Source organism: Aedes aegypti, chromosome 2, assembly GCF_002204515.2.
Source record: "Aedes aegypti strain LVP_AGWG chromosome 2, AaegL5.0 Primary Assembly, whole genome shotgun sequence".
NCBI lineage: Eukaryota > Metazoa > Arthropoda > Insecta > Diptera > Culicidae > Aedes > Aedes aegypti.
Window position 1 is genome coordinate 357,523,293 of NC_035108.1, and position 21,079 is coordinate 357,544,371.

General features: G+C 36.8%; 1 protein-coding gene across 4 annotated transcripts in view; it reads right to left on the reverse strand.

Moving 5' to 3' along the window:
• LOC5565997 (probable nuclear hormone receptor HR3) overlaps window positions 1–21,079 on the reverse strand; it is a 499,362-nt gene that overhangs the window by 336,905 nt on the left and 141,378 nt on the right. The window contains exon 1 of one of the 4 annotated variants that reach the window (XM_021846408.1): window positions 17,123–17,471. The exons of 2 other annotated variants lie outside the window; for them this stretch is intronic. The gene's annotated coding sequence lies outside the window, so the exon portion shown is untranslated. Of the gene's footprint in view, window positions 1–17,122; window positions 17,474–21,079 lie in introns of those variants that run through there. One more of the 4 variants, XM_021846409.1, reaches the window with a different exon arrangement.

Genomic DNA, 21,079 nt, shown 5'->3' on the forward strand with positions numbered 1-21,079 from the left:
AATATTGATGAACAAGGAAAGCATATGAAATCACTTGGAAATCACAAAAAAGCTTTTGAAACTCCTTGAATACTGTTAGGAATATTTTCGAAAACACTACGAAAGAAACTTTAAAACTGCGATGTGAACCTCTAGAAACTCCTGGAAATCGAGGTGCTCAGAATCGTGTATTAATTTCTGTATCATGCATCGATTCTTGAGTTTAACAGTTTGGCGTAAACTCAAATCTTGATATGGTTTTATTCAAAATGTCAGAATATTGCTTATTGAATCAATACATAAAATTAAATTGTGCTTTTTACGCCAGTTATGTGCGATTTAAGTACCAAAAGTCAACTGCAAACCCAAGATAAAACCTTCCAGCACATTCTGTAGAATCTCTCCCATCGATCCCAATCCATAGGCCGTACGCTCATTTATTGCGATTTCCCATCTCTACCCGATACACACTCCGGCAGCAAGAAAAAGGACATCGACTTTTCGCCTGGTGCACGTTTCACCTCATTCCGCACATGGGACTCTGCTGCACTGCTCTGAGTCTGAGTGGATATAACACAACACCACGACACTCGTCTGGTCCGCCAGCCATCCCATCACGTTTTCTCTCCCTTTGGATTGCACTCTCTGTGTGTCAGTAGGTATGTATTGCCAACCAAACAAGCAGCGTTGCAACGATGCACCACTGCAAGCCCGCCATCAGAGTGCAACGACGGCGAGGCGCTCTCCGACAACTCACATAAGTACACAGTCAGTGGGGCGACTGCATTCCCTCGTCCTCGTCCTGGCCGATAGTCGGTCTGTCGGTCGTTTGGTCGGTGCATCGATTTATGATCGTTTCGCGCCAGGTCCGCATTTGGGCCATTGGTCAGATCTCAGGAAGGGGGCCCTCGATAAAAAGTTCAATATATTGGGTAACGCCAGTTTGGTCTTTAAGTTTAATTTTGAATAGAAGTTTTGGTACAATATTTAACATGTAAACCTTTTCCCACTTTTCAATCAAGCCAAAAGAATAATTGCGCTATTGGATATCACCAGATATCAGAAACCAGTATTGCAAAACTGAACATTTCACCTGAAATTACGGTATCTATCACGTACGAAAAATTTTGAAACAATTTTATCTTAAGCCAAGCCTCAAATTTTCAAGAGTACAAATCTGGAGAACCAAACATCCGTTTAAGCTTAAAACTTAATCAATTGGTCACTAGCTGATGGTGACCAATCGAAAAAGTTTTCAGCTCAAACAGATGTTCGGTTCTCAAGATTTGTGCTCTTGATATGTTTGGTTTCGCATTTGCAACTGCATGCTACGGCCCTGACTGTATGCAGCACTGCAATTTGTATGTAGCTACCGTCCGCCACGGTGCTTCCTCATCTCCTCCCACTATAACACCGGTCGTGGAACTGCAACCCTAGCGCTAGTGCGGGTGACGATGAGACACTCTCAGAGTACGAGAGATGTGACGATGTGATTAAAATTGTAGAAAATCAAAAAGATATAAAAATGGAACGGTGACGCTAGAGGTGGGGATCTTTCGAGGGGGAGGCGGTGCACTACAGTAGGATGATTTCAATCAGCACCGCTTGATGGGTGGATGAGATGGGTTGAGTGGGAGGAAAGACGCCATTGCGCGCGGAAGAAGTGCATGTATACGTGAGGGCGTAGATTAATGAGATACATTGTCAAAAAGAGTGACTTTAGCTGCACAGCAGATGGCTTAAAGAACCATCTTAATGTATTAATGAAATAATAGCAAAGGTATAGAAACGACTTAACCTCTAAATTAAAAAAAAACTCTTGAATGAAACCCTGAAAATTTGTTGTAAATTTAGCCATTTTGGACAAATTTTGGAAATTGGCTCAAATTTCGTGATTATTTTATTCCTATTAGATTCAAGTCATAGAAGGTTGGATTTGACTTTTCCGGTATATTTCGAAACCAATTCCATTACGGCCATTTTTAGAACATCGATAGGGTTTTATCATTGGATGGCTCAAAAATTTTGATTTTTCATCCAATTTCTAAGAGCAGTCATGCAATAGACCAATCATAAAAAAATGTCACCGGATGCCGGTCTTAATCCTGTCAAATAAGGAGTAAAAGTAAAAGTGTAATACAGAGATATCTTTCGACATATGTAAATTCATGATTTTATCCAGAAGTCCAGAAGTGATTTTATCCAGAAGACGACCAATCATCGACCAATGCAATAAAATTGAAAGCTACCAGATATTTGGTTCAGAAATATCTCCTGGAATTCATTCAGGAATTCGTACATGAATTCCATCAGAGATTCTTATAGTACTTCACGAGGTTATTCTTCAGACATTTTATCAGAGATACCTCAAGCAATTCTGCTAAGGATTTCTCCTGGAATTCCATCAAGGATTCATTCAAGGATTTCTTCAGTAATTTAACCAATCATTCCATCTTGGATTCCTTCAAGAATTCCACTAAGGAACCCTTCAGTATTCCATTAGTAGTTCCACCCGGGATTCCTCCTACAAATTTTGCAAAAGATTATTCAAGAAATTACACCAGGGATTCATCCAAAAACTTCACCAGGGATTCTTCCATGAATTCCACCAGGGATATTCCCAGGAATTCCACCTAAAGATCCTCCAAGTATTCTTCTTGGAACGCTTCCAGAAATCCCACCAGAGATTCCTCCAGGAATGCATAAAGTAAGACTGCCCAACGAATGAAAACGGAGGATTTGCCTAAAATTTAACCTAATTAAGCTTAAATTAAGAATCAAACTTAATAACTGAAGCAGCAGAATATATCATTAAGTGCCAAAAAGATCAATTGGATCTGGTTGTTAAGATTAGTGAAAAACTGCAAAAGATCTCAGAGTAATACATCAGAAATAATTGGCCGACATACCTAAAAATTGCATCTATATTCAACCACAGATTCTGCTATGATCTTCTGGGTAACTTCAGTAAAAAAAAATTGCAAGGAGTCTACCCAGCACAGTTCTGGACAGAATAAAATACGCATTGATAGTTATTTTTACAAAATAGTTAACTGGATCTACGAATAAGAAGTTTTAACTAATCCCAAATCTCTCATTTTGACCATTTCATATAAAAATCTAACCTCCAAAACGTAACTCATCAAGGAAATTCAAATTTTCGGAGAGATTTGAATATTAGCCATTCGTCAAAAAAAAAAAAACAGCTATGCGCTAAGCCTCTAATTCGGAACCTGCTATTTATATTTTAGGAAAGAAGCTCTTATTTTTATGAGCTAACAGTCGACAATTATAATTTTCACCAGAAACTCTTAGAAATTTTGGCAGGATTATGACGAATAGATTGCTTAACACAGAAACTTTGACAGAATTCTCAAATAATTGATACGACTTCCTCGGATGTTCAGGAATCTAATAGATCCTTCAATAGGATTCCATAGACTTTTAGCCAGGATGCTGAATGAATACAATACGTCATTTTGAAAAATCCTGGGCATAGGTACAATATAATTTTAGGTTAGATTTCCTTAGAATATAAGTTGAATTTATAAAAAAAATATGAGAAAGTTTGATTTGAAATCCTGGACAGCAATCTCAAACAGGAATTTCTGGCTTGTCATGAATATTTCAAATTTCTACAATTTTCGGAAAAACCTAATTTTTGTGCAAGGTTTCATCAGTTAAATTGAAGCGAATATATGATATTTTAAGGAAGATTTTACTTTTGCTGTTGCGTGACGATTGTTCGTAAATTAAAGAACTGAAAAAAAAAAATGACGAAATGGAAAAAGCTTACCCAAAAACAAAAAAAAATCAATGTATTTGATGATCATAACTTTAAGCCTGTGTCCTATTTAAATTATGGAGAAGTGCTTGGACTTACAATTGGAAAAAGAAGACGTTGAACATCAATTTGATGAAAGAATTCCATTTAATTTTTTTGAAATACCAGCTGTGAACGAGTCAATTTTAGTTTCATGGTAAATTTGTGTATGGATTTAACCGTGGATAAGTATTTCCCAGCGGCACTCCTTTCGAGACAGCATCACGTTTGCTACTTGTTCAGCATCAATTTTAAATTTTGGCCATGTTTTTTTTGCATTGTTTCATAATGGGAATGGGAATATTTTCTTGTCATTTCAGAGAGCGAGTAATGGCGCTTAAGCCAAGGCTCAAGAGCCACTGCATAAGGCAGAAATACCTATGTCCCGTCCCAGGAATAGGAAAGTTCACTACGATGGAGTGTGCCCTAACATTCTTAACAAAGCCACTCGCAACGATTTAATCTATCCTCCGAAATGAAACGGTTGGTGCGGTTGTCCCCGTTTCTTCCTTCAAACAGTTTAGATATTTTCGTCCATCATATTATTCATGAGTGAATAATCTGATTGCCGTCAATTTCTGAACTGTCTTCAATACAAAGTCTGCACAGTGGGCCTGGCCATTTTAATATTTGTGTTATATTACCGATCTGCTACAAATATCAATGCTGACAAAAAATACTGGAAGAAATTCCAACAACTTTTCAACATTGGCCGTGCAAGTGCTTAGAATAGAATAAAATAGAATAGAAATATTGGACAGCAATCTCGAACATTTCAAGGTGAGACTTTAAAATGAATATTAGGTAAGAATCTGAAGGACTCCTAAGCATAATTCTTGTAAAATCCAAGACAGACATTTGTTTCTGACTATAATATTGGGTCCGGGTCATGGTTCTCAAAATAAGCAGTGCTGAGTTTCAAATAATACTAGGATGAATTCTGAATAAATTCTGCGTATGATTTCCATAGAATTCTAGGCATTACTCTCACAGGATGTAAACATTGAGTAGATTGTTTAAAATGTCCTTTGAGTGATAATTGCATGATTTCGAAAGGGACTTTTCCAAAATCCAGCAGGATGTTCTGTTTTTCGATTTCTCAAAAAGAAATTTGCATCATTTACTGACTTTTGTCAGATTTTACACGAATGCATTTGAAGACATGGCCCGCCACACGAAATTGTTCCTGTGATTTGACCCTCGGTTCAAAAGGGTTGGGCAGGATTGGCTTAAAGAGATTCCTCTAAAACGCCTTCAGGAATTCTTCCAGACAAGTTTTCTGCCATTTTTCAAGGATTTCTTCTGAACTTTTCTACAAGGATTCTCATGGTCGTTCCTCCAGATTCGTACAAATTTCCATCCAAAGTTCTTTTTGAGTTCCTTCAAGCTAGGAATTCGAAAAGGGTTCCATACTTTTATCCCTCTAAAATCACTATCGAAGAATCATAGTGCGGTTTTTAAGAAATCCTTCCAAACATTCTTGCATGAACACTTGAACATATTTTTTGAAAGGATTATTCAGTTTACAGTTCTGGGGTTTTTACAGTATTTTTCCATATAACCTTCCAGGCATTCCTTCGGAGTTTCTTCCAAGGATTTGGATAGAATTGTTGCCAATTATTTCTTCCAAGTTTCCCAAAACATCGGCCAGGGATTCAAACGGGAATTCCTACACAAACCTATTCCTGCAGTATTCCCAAGTAACCACTAGCCCGCTAATTCACCTTTTTGGCCTTATAGGGCTATTATACGGTGGAAATAGGGCATGCCAGCTGTATTATAATACTCTATTAGCACGCAGGGCGAATTAAAGTGCTGTTTGGTTACTTGGGTTACTTCTATTGATTCCTCACGGAACTTTTCACTTCATCCAATTATAGCTGTAGGTTTTCTGCCAGAAAATTCCTCCAGTTATTCCTTCAGAAATTTCTCAAGAGATTCATCCGGTTGTTCCTCAGGATGTTGTCCAAGTTGTTACATTCAGTTAATACTCCTGGTATTTCTTCACTAATTCCAGATTAACTAATTTGAGATTGCTCCAAGAACTGTTCCAGGGATTCATCCAGAAATTCCTTCAGAAATTCCTCCACTTATTTCTCAAGATTTTTCAAGGGATTCAATCAGATATTCTTCAAATCATTCCTCCTAAAATCATTCCGAATTACCTTCCGTCCTTGCTACTGAAATTCTTTCGTCGATTCTTAAAGGATTTCATGAAGCCTTCCGGTGAAACGTGTTTTTTCACTGTACTGTGGTGTATATGTTGCATTAGAAGTAAAATTCGAGGAATCCCTCCAAAATTACTATGGAAATCCTAGGAAAATAACTGGTGAGATCCCTAGACACATTCGTGGAAAAATTCTTAGGGAAATAAGTGGAAAACATGGAGAGCTATCTGTAAAATGTTTGGTTGAATTATTGGAGTCCCATGAAGAATTTTTGAATGATGGAATCTCTTAAAGATCTGAATGATTGGAATCTTTGAAGGATTTTTTGTGTTCAGTAGCTGAGATGCGAACGGAGAAATTCATGTGAGAATTCTTAGAGTTTCACTTGACGCACTTCCTAGAATTGTTTGAAAAAATCCTTCAGGAGTCCATAGAGATCTATCAAAAGAAATTTTTGATGAAATAATGTGAAGGAATACTGAAAAAGTTAATAAAGTTATCATTCAAGGGGGCAAACATTGGAACAATAATTTCACATGAACGAATCTAGATAATTCTCGGGATGAATCTGTAATCTGTAATTACAGATCCTGCAGGAATTCATACAGGTAATTATCGAGGTATTCCTGGCTATTTTCTGATAGAATCACAAGAGGAATACCTCAAATAAAATTTCAATAGTTTCTACTTCGTGATTGATCGGAACTGGTAAGAATTACACTTCGACCCAAATAAATCTGGGATAGTACTTTCCAATTACTCTCGAAATGCACATTTTAGCAGCTCTCATATTATAGATCAATGACGGCATCGGACAAGTCCTAACAGTCAGTTGTGTTGGGGTAGGAATGCTAGTGTGTAATGAAAGATGGTTCTAGAGACCGAGAATACCTCTGCATCTCCACAACCATCACGAGAATGATGCTTATTAATATAGGAGAAAAACGATCACCTTTGGTCGGTGTTGCGATCCATGGATAAAGAGAAAAAAAAAATCTTACCTAAAATTAGATTTTCATATTTGTCTCGCGGTAAAGTATATTGGAAAAAGATCTAGAGATACGTCCACATTTATAATGTCGAACTAGTCAAAATGAAATTCATGAAATCTCGGGTAACATCAGCTTCATGCAACCCGAGCGGACAAAAGTGCTTATTGATCGACGGATTTCGTTTCTTGTTACAGATCTGGATAAAAAAATCTTCAATAATTCAATAATTCGCCGAATGATACCCAGTTCTGGCTATCCAGATTTAGCATAAATAAACATCTATCACAGTTATGATTTTTATCCGAATGCACAAGGACGGTTAAAGTTGATAGAGTAAATTTTCATCTAAAAATCATGATGGATTGAAGCACTGAACTCGGACGACGTCCAGGTTGCTCATCGATCCCATCTGTTGGGGTAATTGGCCTAAATTCGAGAACTAATCAATTCTCATCGTCTCTCCATCTCAAGAAGAATCCCATTCATACGACGACTCCCCGAAATGATTATCATCTCTGGCAACTGACGACGATGCAGCTTAGCTAGGCATAGCCCAGGGAGACCTCCAATTGGGAACACCGCTTCTGCACCGACCACCGTCAGTATCAAGATGGAGCGATATCTTAATCCATTTAGGAGCTCGGAATTCCTCGTTCCTCCCTACCCATGTGAAGCCGCTTCGCTCCCGAGGGAAGTCCAGAATTATTAGATTCCATTGTGTTCACTTCACTTGTGGGTTCCGCTAGCTCATCTCGTTGTGCATACGCACACACACACAGTGCGTCAAGCTTCGTTACCCTTCCGGAATGAGTCGTGAAGATTCCATTACACGACCCCCGAAACATTCCCGGCTCGCAACGCATGTAGTGCAGAATGTAATGCAATTTCGGGGAATAATAAGGGAAGCATTCGCATAACAATGGTGGCGGGAGAATATGACAGCCCAAATGGAGCAATCATGTAGAGGGAAAAGTGCTTCCGAAACGGAATTTTCAAATGATTTACGATCGGGAAGCCCCCGATTGGACAGCGAGCAGGACCCAACAACAATTGTGTAACGAAACGAGATGATTCGACGAACGAAAGCGAATTTGCAGGCCCTCGGCTCGTCATTGCGCCAAAATGAAAGTGAAAATTATTTAGCTCGGAAGGGATTTTGACGATTTTGGTGGTGAAAGAGGGGGACCAATGGCCAGAGGGGATTGCGTTGGCGCTCTCTAAGGAGGGTCTATAATTAGAATTTGGCTGCTGCTGCAACGCTTAGCAGACAAACAGCAGCGAGAAGTGGATGATGCACCACTACCATATGTACGATGTGGTGGACGCAGAGGCGAGGCTGATGCATCGGCTTGAATTAAATTTGAATCCGATTGGAAATGGAAGAGGGAACATTGGGGGAAATGAATGAGAGATGAGTGATTTCTGGTGTGGTCAGGACAAACGATTATTGGAATGTCTCTAGTAAATTTCTGACATGGTGCATGTCCATTACTCATAGTTGTCGTACAAATTTGCAAGTCAGCGTATTGAGTTTAATCTGATAATGATTTGTGCGAATAGGTAGTCGTATCAAGCTCCAGGAACTTTAGATTCATTTTGAAAAGCGAGTTTTAAGAGAGTTTTTGAGCTCAGCATTAGCAACAATCTTCCTCTACTACTTTCAAGGATTATGTCCCGATTAAGGTAGTATATGCTTATTGTTCTTATAAACATTTTCACAATTATTGACAAAGAGCTTTCGTTTCAGATAATGAACTAGATTATTTGTGGTTTAGGGTGGAAGCAAATTTACGAATTGCTCTAGATGTTGCTAGATATACAAGCCTTTGCATCGCTTTTTATGTAGATTAAAAATGTCGAGTCTATTCAAAGACCAGTGGTGGATCTTTCAATGCAAGAAATGTTCAGACTTCCTGGTCGTAGTGGTGGCCATTTTACAAAACAAACTTAAACTTTTGGATGGATTACAATGAACATGAAATTATACAAAAATCTCAATAACAAAAATACCATGATTGTTTTAGAAAAATCCCAACTTCTCATGTTTCATATTTGATTGTTTTTCGATTTCAGTTATTTTCCAAGTGTATAAAAAAGTACATGGAAATAGCGTCAGATTTTTGAGGAAGAACTCTAATGAGTTTGCAGTGTTATTGATACGCCACTGAACAAAATAATCATTCAAACTATGTCTTCTGAATATCTTGGGCATTCATTTCACTCAAATCATTGTATGATATTGAAAAGCAAACAGAGAATTATTTTGTATGGAGAATCATTGACGCTTGGTGGGAAATCTAAACACTAAGATCTTATCTGTTTGTATCAAATTACATTTCTGTCGTTTTCGAAATGTGATACATATTGTATTTTTAATTGACAAAAGATCTAAAGACTCGATTAACGTCATGGGTTTGAAAGTACCTGCATTTCGCTTACCGAACACTTCTTTAAATACAGTTAGATTTGGGGGCAGAAAATCCTAGAAAGTGATAGTTAGAAACGAATTCTAACATATGGATATATTTCTAAACGATGTCTAACATATGGAGAAGATATTTGTATATAACCTTCATGGATGATTGCTCCTTAGCTGCAGCTCATTTCTATTTGTAAGCACTTTTAAGCTCAGTTCCATCATAGACAGAAATTAACGTTTTCTCAAAAGAAAATATTCCTGTTTAGTTAGAAAAGGTTTGAAACCCTGAACGATGAGACTAAGGTACGTGGATCTGTACAATTGAAGCTTCAGATGATATTGCAAGTATTTTCGAAGTAAATGTTTGAATTACATAGGAAATTTGCAAACACTTTTTTCTTTTTGAACATTAGACGTCAAGCAATATCTGCATGTTGTCGCATCTGGCCATTTCAAGATTTGAAGTTATTTGAATCTGAAAACAGCAATCTCTATCTCGTTGTTTTAGAGTGAAAAAAAATTGAATAATATTCAGGACTTTCCTAATTTTACGAAAGTGCTCTCAAAATTTTCGTTTTAAGTTGTTAAAAAAATTCATTACGTTTTGAACCATCAAACAATCTAGGATGAATTTTTGTGTAATCACGCCTTTGCTCAACTTCAGATAAAGTTTTTAAATATATATGAAATTGAGAGACGTAACAATTTGAAATCTCAACAATCAACAAGCTATAATAGTATTAAATTTCAAATTATCTCAAGCCCATATCTTGAAGTTGGCAGTTCAAAGATCATTACAAAGCGGGACTGACGAAATCGGATCCATACTGAATTGGTTCACACAACACAACGCATTATTTTCGTAGTCAAAAGTATTCATAAAATTGTGATTCAATGTTCTGAAAGTACTAGTTTTAAAGATTATTACAACTTTTTCAGAAATATCATCAAAAATCAACAAAATTACAAACAGATGTCACAGCTTGATGTTTACATAGCAAGTATAGCAGATAACATTGTAAAGTTTAAAAATACCGACCGGAAAAGATGAAATTTTGGCCTCGTAAAAATTAGTCAAGGTCTTTAAAAATTAATTTTTTCTTATGTTATTCCAATACAAATGTTTCATCGAACAGATAAGTTCCTCTGATACGGCAAATAATATAAAAATAACTTGTTATTCCAAATGCTTTAGGTGGTTTTTTTTTTTTGTAATAATTCACAAGCACTTAGCCCAGTTTGACTAATAAAACGAGCGTTTGTGCGACGAAGAACCCTAAAAGAACTGCATAACTAAAAAGTTCTCGGATATTATCCTAAATCCATTCGAAGAGCTGCATAACCACATAAACTAGTCGGTTTTTGTAGTTTTAAGCGACTTTAAGAGTTTAAGAAAAATAGCATAAATCTATGACTCCGTGGATGAAATCGCTCTCCTGGAGTTTATATTTTGATCAATTGGGGTGAAAATGAGTAAAGCTTAGATCAGAAGGTGAAAATATTTTCAAGGAAGCAAAATTGCAATTATGAAAAAAAAAAAAACTACAAGTCGTAAAATATATAACATCTCATAAATATTTCACATGATTTCCAACCTGACATTTTTCCTTTAAATCTCGAATCATTGGAAAGTTAGAACAACTATTTCATTAGAATTGTGAATCCGAAGTCGAAAAACATATGCTGATAAAGTTGCGGAAGAACTTTTTTTTTATTTTCTTAGGCGCGGTGAAAAGGAAAAGCAAAATGATAATAATTATTGTGACACATCACAAATTTCTTGGTCATATGTCAAAATTGAGTTACCACTGGATTCAAGCTAATAATTAAATATATGTCTTATAATATAATTATTCAAATATTCTGGTCAGAGGCCGTTCATATACTACGGTTTTTTTTTTTTTTTTGTGAAAGACGAGAGGTTTGGCAAATTTAAACTGAAAAAATAATTTGCAATAAGTAAATAAGCCGAGTCTAGCATACGATAATGAAAGCGGCCTTACAAAGGATGTCGAAATACGCCTAGGATACAGACTCTAGTGCAGATAAACAATAAAGTGCTAAACTCGTTTTTCATTTACTTATAGGTCGAAGATTTTGCAATATTTGATGTGCACTGTGCAGAAATGTTTACTTGGTTTATTAACACCAACTTCTCAAAATTTGAACGAAATGATTTAAACAGCATTGGTTGTGATATTGGTCGACGTGATTTTAACCTAAATACCAAAAATCATCGATGAAAACCCAGCAAAGTCAGAAGAAATGATCGCGAAAATTGTTAAATTTTCAACTTCTGTACCAATAATTTTATTGTGAAAAACGTAAAGTGGTTGTACCAAGTAAGTTTAAACAAGTTTCTGCAGAAAAATTCACTTGTAAGTTGATGATTTGGCAAGTTATCTGTAGTTATGTGAGAAAAATATCACTGGTTTTTATCATCGGAACCTTTTACCTTTTCAAAGAAAACTGTCTTTGGAATAGAATTTTCCAATATATTTAATCAAACAAGGGTCCAATGATTTTTTAAACCGACTTAGCCGTCTTCCATTACAGAAAGGCATGGTACTGTATGTCTATGGTATTTGCACAATAAAGTCGATTTTAGTGAAAAAAATTGGGCAATAATCAAGTGTATATTTAAGAAATAAATCAAACTAATAAAAACGCCGTTTGGTTTAGACATTTTCTTAAAAGAAATACTAAGGCGTGCTATATTTTTCTCTTGAAGCTTGATAAATATGCTACTGCTTAAATATTTTTTTGATTTTTTCTATCTTGGAGACACCACTAATTTTGTGCGACCGAATTTCAAGTGTAACAGACTTCAAGCGAACCTATGACATTTGGTCGAATGACATTTAGTCGGAAGTACGTTTGGTCGAACGGAAATTTCGTTGAATGGACATTTGGTCGAATAGGTTCAATTGCAACAGAAATCATATGACATTTGATAGAACCGACATTTCGTGGTCGAATCTAAATAGTATGGAAACAAAGTTTTACGTTTCAGTTGTCAATCAACAATTTATATACGATTTGCAAAATTTTGTGTTTCAATTTGATGAACCCTACTCTCTCCACATATTGATCAACATCTTGCGTTTTTGACCTTTCATGCTATTTTTTTTTCATTCAGACATGTTCTGCGAAACGAGATCAGATAATTTCAAATGAAGGCAAGCCTACTTCTGTCACCTCAGTCAACTCGTCTACCCTAATTCGATACTTGATAAGCACAATTTCCTCGTTTAATCATTCAAAGCTTCTAACGCAAACTCAGTTATTCACTCGTGATCATTATCAACAGCAGTTAATATTTCAGATTTTCAAAAAGAATACGTTATCTTACCAACTTTGCAAAACTTAAATGAACAATAAATTTTATCAAATGATCTTTCAATGGACCATTCCAAAATAAGCTTTCGACCAAATTGACGTTCAAATGTCAAATTTACGTTGACCAAATGTCATTCGACGAAATGTTGGAAGGCCATTCGACCAAATGTCCATTAGACGAAATGTCCCTTCGATCGAACGTACTTTCGACAAAATGTCATTCAACTTCAAGCCACTTCAAGCGAATAAATTGATTGTATGGATCTTTTTTCAAACACTCTTCAAATTTGTTTTCGATATATTTTTATTTTCATCAGCAGCTTTGATTGTACACAAATAAAGTTTAAAATCCTAAGAAAATCTCAGAGAAACATTCTTCAAACTCATATTTTCAAACTGAAAAAATTCAGTCAAAGCTGTTCATATCGACAAGAAACTGTTGGGATGAGAAGTGGTAATGGCATCAAAACACCGAAAACAGATGCTTTAGAGAGATTTTGTTGTTATGAGAGTTGTCATTTTAGCAAGTATAACATTTTAGAAAAGTCAGTATTTTTTTAAAGTTTACAAGCCTAACGGATTGCAATGGAGATTCCAACCTGAAATTCTGAGACGAGGATATTAGGAGGAGAAACATCATCAAATTTCCCACACATCGTTAAGAGTACATCTAATTTTTAGGGGGTCAGTAGACACTTATCTATATTTATTTCAGTTACACAGTCTGTGGCAAAAATTAGTTATCAAATGCTGTTTTTAAACAAAGTGCCCAAGTTTGGGGCTCAGTATCTCAGCTTCTGGAAGTCCGAATTGGCTAAAATTTGAATGACGAACTTCAAATAACCTGAAATTTTATGTGCAACGAATTCATTACATAAGGTACCCCGGGGCAAGTGGGACATAAAATAACGATAGTTTAAACAAATTGTTCAATAAAATTTTGAAATGTCAATATCTCTCAAATCCAACAACACCATCACATTTTGGCAACACATTTGCTGGTTTGTGCATGAATTTGGTCGAATAATTTCGAAATTGTGAAAACTTTAGAAGAAAGTTTTAGAATGAGCCATAAGACGCAGTTACCCCGCCAAACGGGGCAAGTGGGACACATCCGGTTTCATGCGTCAATCCATATCAGTAAGTCAACCATTACAATAATAGGATTGATAAATCATAGACATATAATTTTAAGTACAATTTTGATGTACATAAGGGATCAATCATAAAATACGTAACGCCTTAGGAAGAAAACGTGTGTTTAATAGTATGTCACGTCACACTTAAAATTAACTGAAAAATCCTCAATAAAAGTGTAAAAAGGAATAAAACTCGTTCAAAATATATCATTTATAAGTTATTAATTGAAATTAGTACATAAACTTTCAAAAATTTTTGAAATTGTAATATGTTCTATTATTATTTATATGCATGGCAGAAAACTATTTAATGGGGTGTAATTGTTTTCCGTAACTACTAAATTTGGTAGAAATAACTAATTAAGTTCAATTAAACTTAAAAAGTAATCGTTCTCATGATGCATTTCAAATTTCATCCCAATCTTTGTTCAATTTTGAAGTCGTATTTCAAAAATTTAAAAATAAATAAAAAAATATATATAGAAGAATTACACATTTCTTCTCCCTCTTATGCAATAACGTAAGTTGAGATTGATCATTTTTGATAAAAATCATTTGTTTGATTGTTTTGATGCTACTCTATGAGAAAATGTTTGAAACATGTAGGAAAAGTTTTGATTATGGTGCTTGTTTTGATAGGTCCCACTTACCCCAGGTATGAACATATTTTAGAGTAAGTAAGACCATCAAACATTTCATATGAAATGAAAACAAAATACCGGTTTATCGTTAGCAGCTTGTAATAATACTTAAAATTGTAGCTCACTGATGGATATTCGATCTATAACACATTTATTTTTTTGCGAGCCAATGCAAAACGTGAAACGTGTCACAATTTATCAAGCAAGTTGAAAATGGCGCTGAATTGACAACTGTTACATGAACGACATGGTAATAAAAATAAGAGTATTTTTTTTACTCAATACATACCTTGTCATTGTATCTTCAACTTTCTAGACGAATACCCCCATGAAAAACTTTTCCTCAGTGAGCTATGACGGAACGTCCCACTTGCCCCGGATTCTCACTTGCCCCGCGGTACCTTATCATTTATTTAAAAAAGAGATTCAGAGAGTTTTTCAAAGACAAGAGTAAGTACATAATCTAGAGATTTTTAATTCTAAGCCAGTAAGTTGTAGGTGGTTGGTGTGTTCTAAGAGTTTGCGTAACTTTTCAAGTGCAATTACTTTGCTAAAAATACCAACCATCTTAGCGTTCTAAACTTACCGTTTTGAGCCAAATTACAAAAAATCTCGATTGCTTACTTTTGTCTTCGAACAACCTTCTGATTTTTTTTGCAAAATAACTGTTATGTAATGGATTCACTCCATATATAATTTCAAGTGATTCGTAGATCGTCTTTCAAATGTCAGCCAATTAGGATAACCAGAAGCTGATACACAGAGCCCCAATGTTAAACAACTTATTTTTTTTTTTGAAAATAACATTTGGTTGCTTACTTCTGTCACTGATAGAAGAGCCATGAGGAAATATTGAATTTGATTTGAATTTTCACAAAAAAAATCTAACTGTATCTTAAGATTATAAGTATATATGAAGTCAAAAAATGGTCTATTGAGTAGATTTTGATCTACCATTTTGACTAATATTCCGAACACTTAAGACCAACAGTGATTTCATTGGTCATCAATTCATTTCGGAATTCGAGACAAAACGGTGCTTTTGAGTTCACTTATGATTACTGCCTACTGAGTTAATCACTCGAAAACATATTGGGCGCTCTACCACTGGCAAGTTTCTGATACGGCTTAGGGACAAATGGTTGAAAAGCAAACCTCGAAAGGACAAAATGACGAAAACGATTTGTTTCTTGAAGGATTCTCCCTTCTTCATAAACATTTAGACATTTTCTTTTAGACTCTCTATGTTTTCGACCATTTGTTTTTAAACCTTCTGTTAAAAATCCTTCTAATACAGTTGTCCACAGATTGTGATTTGAAATTGGTTTCAAATATACTTATCATTTTATAAAAAACAAGATGATAATCCACATTTTCAGTCTGAAAATCCACAGAACTCTTATTCAACTCCAGTCAATTGCAGCATACTGTTGTACTTTTCACAAAACATCATCAACAAGCATCCATCACATCATGATCCATTGATTTGTTCTTCGTAGTCTCCACACACATCTCATCGCGAATCAAAACTCCTTTTGGATTGGCACAACTTCCACCACACATTTGTGCTTCATTATTCATCATCATTCAGTGACACTTGGAATCGCCGCCCAAAACAACGCTTCCTCACACTTCCGTCCTTCCCCCGCGCGTTTGTTTTTACTGTTGTTCAATATCCTCCGCGTTTCCTTCCTCCTAAAAGCTCCGCCTGTTTCATTTGTGTAATCTTCCTCGAAAAAACCTGCAAAAATAGGCATCACTTCCTCTTGTTCGGCGATCACACATCCGATCGCATCATCATCATCATCCTCGTAACACAATCACATCACATTTCAATTTCATCCATCGATTCGGCTTCGGGCTTCGCCGCATTTCTTCTCTTTTATTTTATTAATCCATTCAGGCACTCCTTGATGTTAATTTTCACCACACAATCGCATTCCTCCACCACCACCCGGACCCCATCAACCATCGTCGCATAAGTCTCGTCCCGTGGAACGGTCACTCGGACGCGCACGAATCCCCAAGCTTGCGCCGCGAACTCGCGCGGTGGAGATTCGATGTGTTAACTTAATGTGCGCGCCGCCGTAGAGGAGCCACTCCGCAGTCAACTCTTCGTCGTGGTTATGTAAGGTGAAATTTTTTAATGCTTCTTTCACTTCACTTTTCACCGCGCGTCTAGCGTCTAGAGTTGTCGAGCTGTCGTCATCGGAGGCGCTGTTCGCGGATACGCGTCGCGTCGCGTCCGAAAGTTTTTCGGAGTTTTTTTTGGACACCTTCACGGCGTTCGCTGGATCGAGATGTGGGGTTGCGGAAGTTAGAGGCGTGGTCCCCGGAGGAGACACGATCGCGCGGTCGTCCGTTCACCAGCCGAATTTCTTTTTGGCTTCCGCTTTACGGTAGCCGAAAACCACCTTGACTTCAGCGTCTTCAGCGAACATGAAACCCACCAAAAAAAATCACTTTTGCATCATAGCAGGGGTCGATGATAAAAACACACATTCACGGAGGAAGGAAAAGTATTGCGGAAACGCACTGTTGGACACTTGCGGTTGAATTTGGGGGGAAGGCAAGACGCCGTAGACACTGATGAGTTATCTGCTATCCATTAAAGACACTTACTCATTTCCACATAGCGATAGGCAAGGCCTTTCAATCTTCGAAAATATTCATCTGCACACAGGGTCTTCTTCAATCCCCGAAAAGGCACTAATCACTAATCACACTGAGAAATCCTTCGGGGAGTTCCTCTTGCCGTATTAATCCTTCAAGCGGAACATCCTTGATCCTCCGCTTCAGGATTCTTCCGGTAAACACACCAAAGGTCGAAACCGCGGACGAAACCCAAAATCGAGAGCTATCGTCTTCGTCGTCGAATCCGATCCGTATCCCGGTGCTAGAAAAAAAGGTGGCACTGGCGGGCAGGCTGAAGGCGGACGAGATGCGTTCAATACGGAGTACGGCGAAAGACTGGCCATAGAGAAACCGACAAAACATAATATTTCCACACGCTACCCAACAACTTCGAAGGCTGGCAAACGAAACGGCAGCGGCAGCAGCAGCAGCAGCAGCAGCATAGGAGAGGCCCAACCAAGAGACCTCACGAGACCGTCACGTTGTTGGGTGGGAGCGCGGGGGGTGGTTCGAATTGAGGGGATGCGATATACTTTTTTGCCATGGTTTATGGTAATAGGCGCATGTCTAGATGCGTTCACCATTATTTGGACATTTTCTGAAAATTGTTGTGTTATGAACTTATGATTCATTACGCAACACAAAAGAGTTGCAGATTGAAAAAAGGATGCGCAATAGGGTGCGGCTTATTTTTCAAAAGTTCGAAAAACCGAAAATTCGTGTTCTCTACTGAATTTAAATCACATTAAAAGAGAAACCTTAAAATCTGAGCCAAAAATATTAACATTTAGAGGTGGCGCAAGCGTCTTGAAGTTGAATTTTCATGTTTTAAAAAATGACCTTCAGTGAAGTACACATAACTTTGTTATTTTTCAACCGATTTAAATCAATACCTTCAAAATTGAATTTGTAAAAACTTTGTTGAACACCAAATTTGTCTAAAATCAAAACAAGTTTTAGTTAAAAGTTATTTATTCCAAATTTTTCCTCATTTTACTAAAAGTTTCAACTTTGCTTGAGCATAACTTCATGATTACTCAACCGATTTCAAATCTTTTTACATGCTTCTGAAGCTAATTCAATTGTTTTCAAACCTTTCATAAATCACATTTCACTAAAAAAAATGCCTTGACCAAGTTATTCAGCAAAAACTGAACAAAAACATGCGTAGCGTTAGCGTAGTTACGATATACTTCGTAGATTGGATACTAGCAACATTCATGTTTGTTTTTAATAATCTCATCCTGACTACTTTCAAGAACAAGGCAGGGGAGTATACCTTGTTCAAATCATAAACAAGAATACTAAAAGCATGAATATCGCTATTCCCGGCCACGCCCATCTTTATCGTAACTTGAGATAGGGGAAGGAAATGTTGATGTAGCACTTACTTAATGAGAGGCCACCGACTCAGCGACACCCTCATAAGTACTACGGAGTTGGAGGTTGGGGAAGGTATATTGTCAGGATTCGCCTAGAAAGCTGGCGATAGACCATAAATATTTGTTGTTTAAGCGTTTTCAAATTAATCTTTTGAATGCCGGCAATCAAAAGAGAAAACAATAGCTTATTTATAGTATAAATAGTATTTAGAGAAATGCTTGTCGATTGTGCAGTAATATTTTTGCTCCATAACCAGTAAAAAGCAAAACCGATCCCTCCAGGGTCATCAGATTGAATAAAATAACGATACGCGTAAAAAAAAAAATCACGCCTATTGAAAAACTGTACTGGGTGGTACTATATTTTTAGATAATCGAAAAACGAAAGGAAGCGCGTTCGAACTAAACACCCTAGGATAACACAGTCGGTTTTTCTGCTCAAAATTATACGAACAGCAGAATCGATCCCTCCAGGGTCATCGAACGGTCCCGCCCGGATAGGATACGCAATCTGAACATAATTATCAAACTCCGAAAATAACATTTTCCGTTCAAGAAACGATCAGAAGTTCCACGACGCGGACAAAAACGATCCGGAAGGCTCACAAAAGAAAAATTATCATACTGGAACAAACTCACCGGATTGATTCTCTAAATTTATGTGGTGCCTGTCACTTCCGGATGGTTCGGTGAACTTAGGGCAGCCAAAAACCAACAGTACTGAGGACACAAATCAAACAAATCACTTTTTCATTTTTCACTTTTCACTATTCCATTTCTGAATGTAAAAACTGTCCTGCTTGGGCTTCACGAAGCACTACCCAGCAAGACGCTCCAAAACACCAAAACAGGAAAAAAACAAAATAAAAAACTCCAGCGACGAAAACACGCGTGAAACCGTGAGCTAAATCTATCGGACGACGCAAAACCGAACTGTCCTGCTTGGGCTTCACGAAGCACTACCCAGCAAGACGCTCCAAAACAGAAAAAAAATATCCAGCGACGAAAACATGCGCGAAACCGTGAGCTAAATCTATCGGACGACGCAAAACCGAACTGTCCTGCTTGGGCTTCACGAAGCACTACCCAGCAAGACGCTCCAAAACAGAAAAAAAAATATCCAGCGACGAAAACATGCGCGAAACCGTGAGCTAAATCTATCGGACGACGCAAAACCGAACTGTCCTGCTTGGGCTTTTCTTTGGCAGTTAAATATTATCTCTTAAGCTGAAATTGATTTTTCTCATTTGTTAAACCTTTGGGAAGGACTTTGCAACAATTTTTTAATAATTTTGAAACAAAATTATGTTTCCATATGTTAAAAATGCATGCACTATTCAACTCGTAATTAAGGCAAGATGCTTTACATATTTAAGTTTTATAGAAAAATGCTATTACCGGCATAACAACTTAAATAATCCAAAGGAATTTGATTTTTTCATTGAAAAATCATATTTTTGGGTAGTTTTTGTTGAATACCTAAGTCAAAATTATTTTTCAGAAAAATGTGTTGTATGCACAGTTTGAAAACAACTTAATTTGCTTCAAAAACATGAAAAAAGATTCAGAATCGATTGAGTATTAATGAAGTTATGGTCAAACAAAAATTATTTTTAAAGCAAAATGAGGAAAAATTTTGATAAAAGTATTTTTAACTAAGACAAGTTTAGATTTTAGACACATTCGATATTCTACAAAGTTTTCATAAATTTAAAGAAAAAGGTACTAAAAGTTTTAAAATCGGTTGAAAAATAACAAAGTTATGTTTACTTAACTGCAGGTCATTTTTTATAACTTGAAAATTCACCTTCAAGACGCTTGCGCCACCTCTAAATGTTAATATTTTAGGCTCAGATTTTGAGGTTTCTCTTTTGATGTGATTTGAATTCAGTAGAGTACACGAATTTTTGGTTTTGAGAACTTTTGAAAAATAAGTCGCACCCTAATGCGCAATGGGAGAATAGGGCGTTGAAAACAGCTGTTTAATGAACACTTTCGATAATTCTTGGTGTCAGAAAGCTACTACAAACACAAAGAATCCGCTTTAAATTCCCTCTAAATATCAGGTTTCTGGTAAGGATCTTGCAAAAAACTGCTATTTTTCTCGGAACAAACTATTAACAGATAACTCGACTTATTTTTCCATAGTTTCTTCTTTGAGTTACCCCTATGATGAGGACCTTCCTTAGCCGAGTGGTTAGAGTCCGCGGCTACAAAGCAAAGCCATGCTGAAGGTGTCTTGGTTCGATTTCCGGTCGGTCCAGGATCTTTTCGTAATGGAAGTTTCCTTGACTTCCCTGGGCATAGAGTATCATCGTACCTGGCAAACCATATACGAATGTGAAAATGGCAACTTTGGTAAAGAAAGCTCTCAGTTAATAACTGTGGAAGTGCCCATAAGAACACTAAGCTGAGAAGCAGGCTCTGTCCCAGTGCGGACGTTAATGCCAAGAAGAAGAACCCCTATGATCCTTACTGATACTTCTGATATATTGTTTAAGTAAGTATTCTTGCACTGAGTTTAATCGAATAATGTCCGGTCGTTTGGCATAATGGCCGTTAG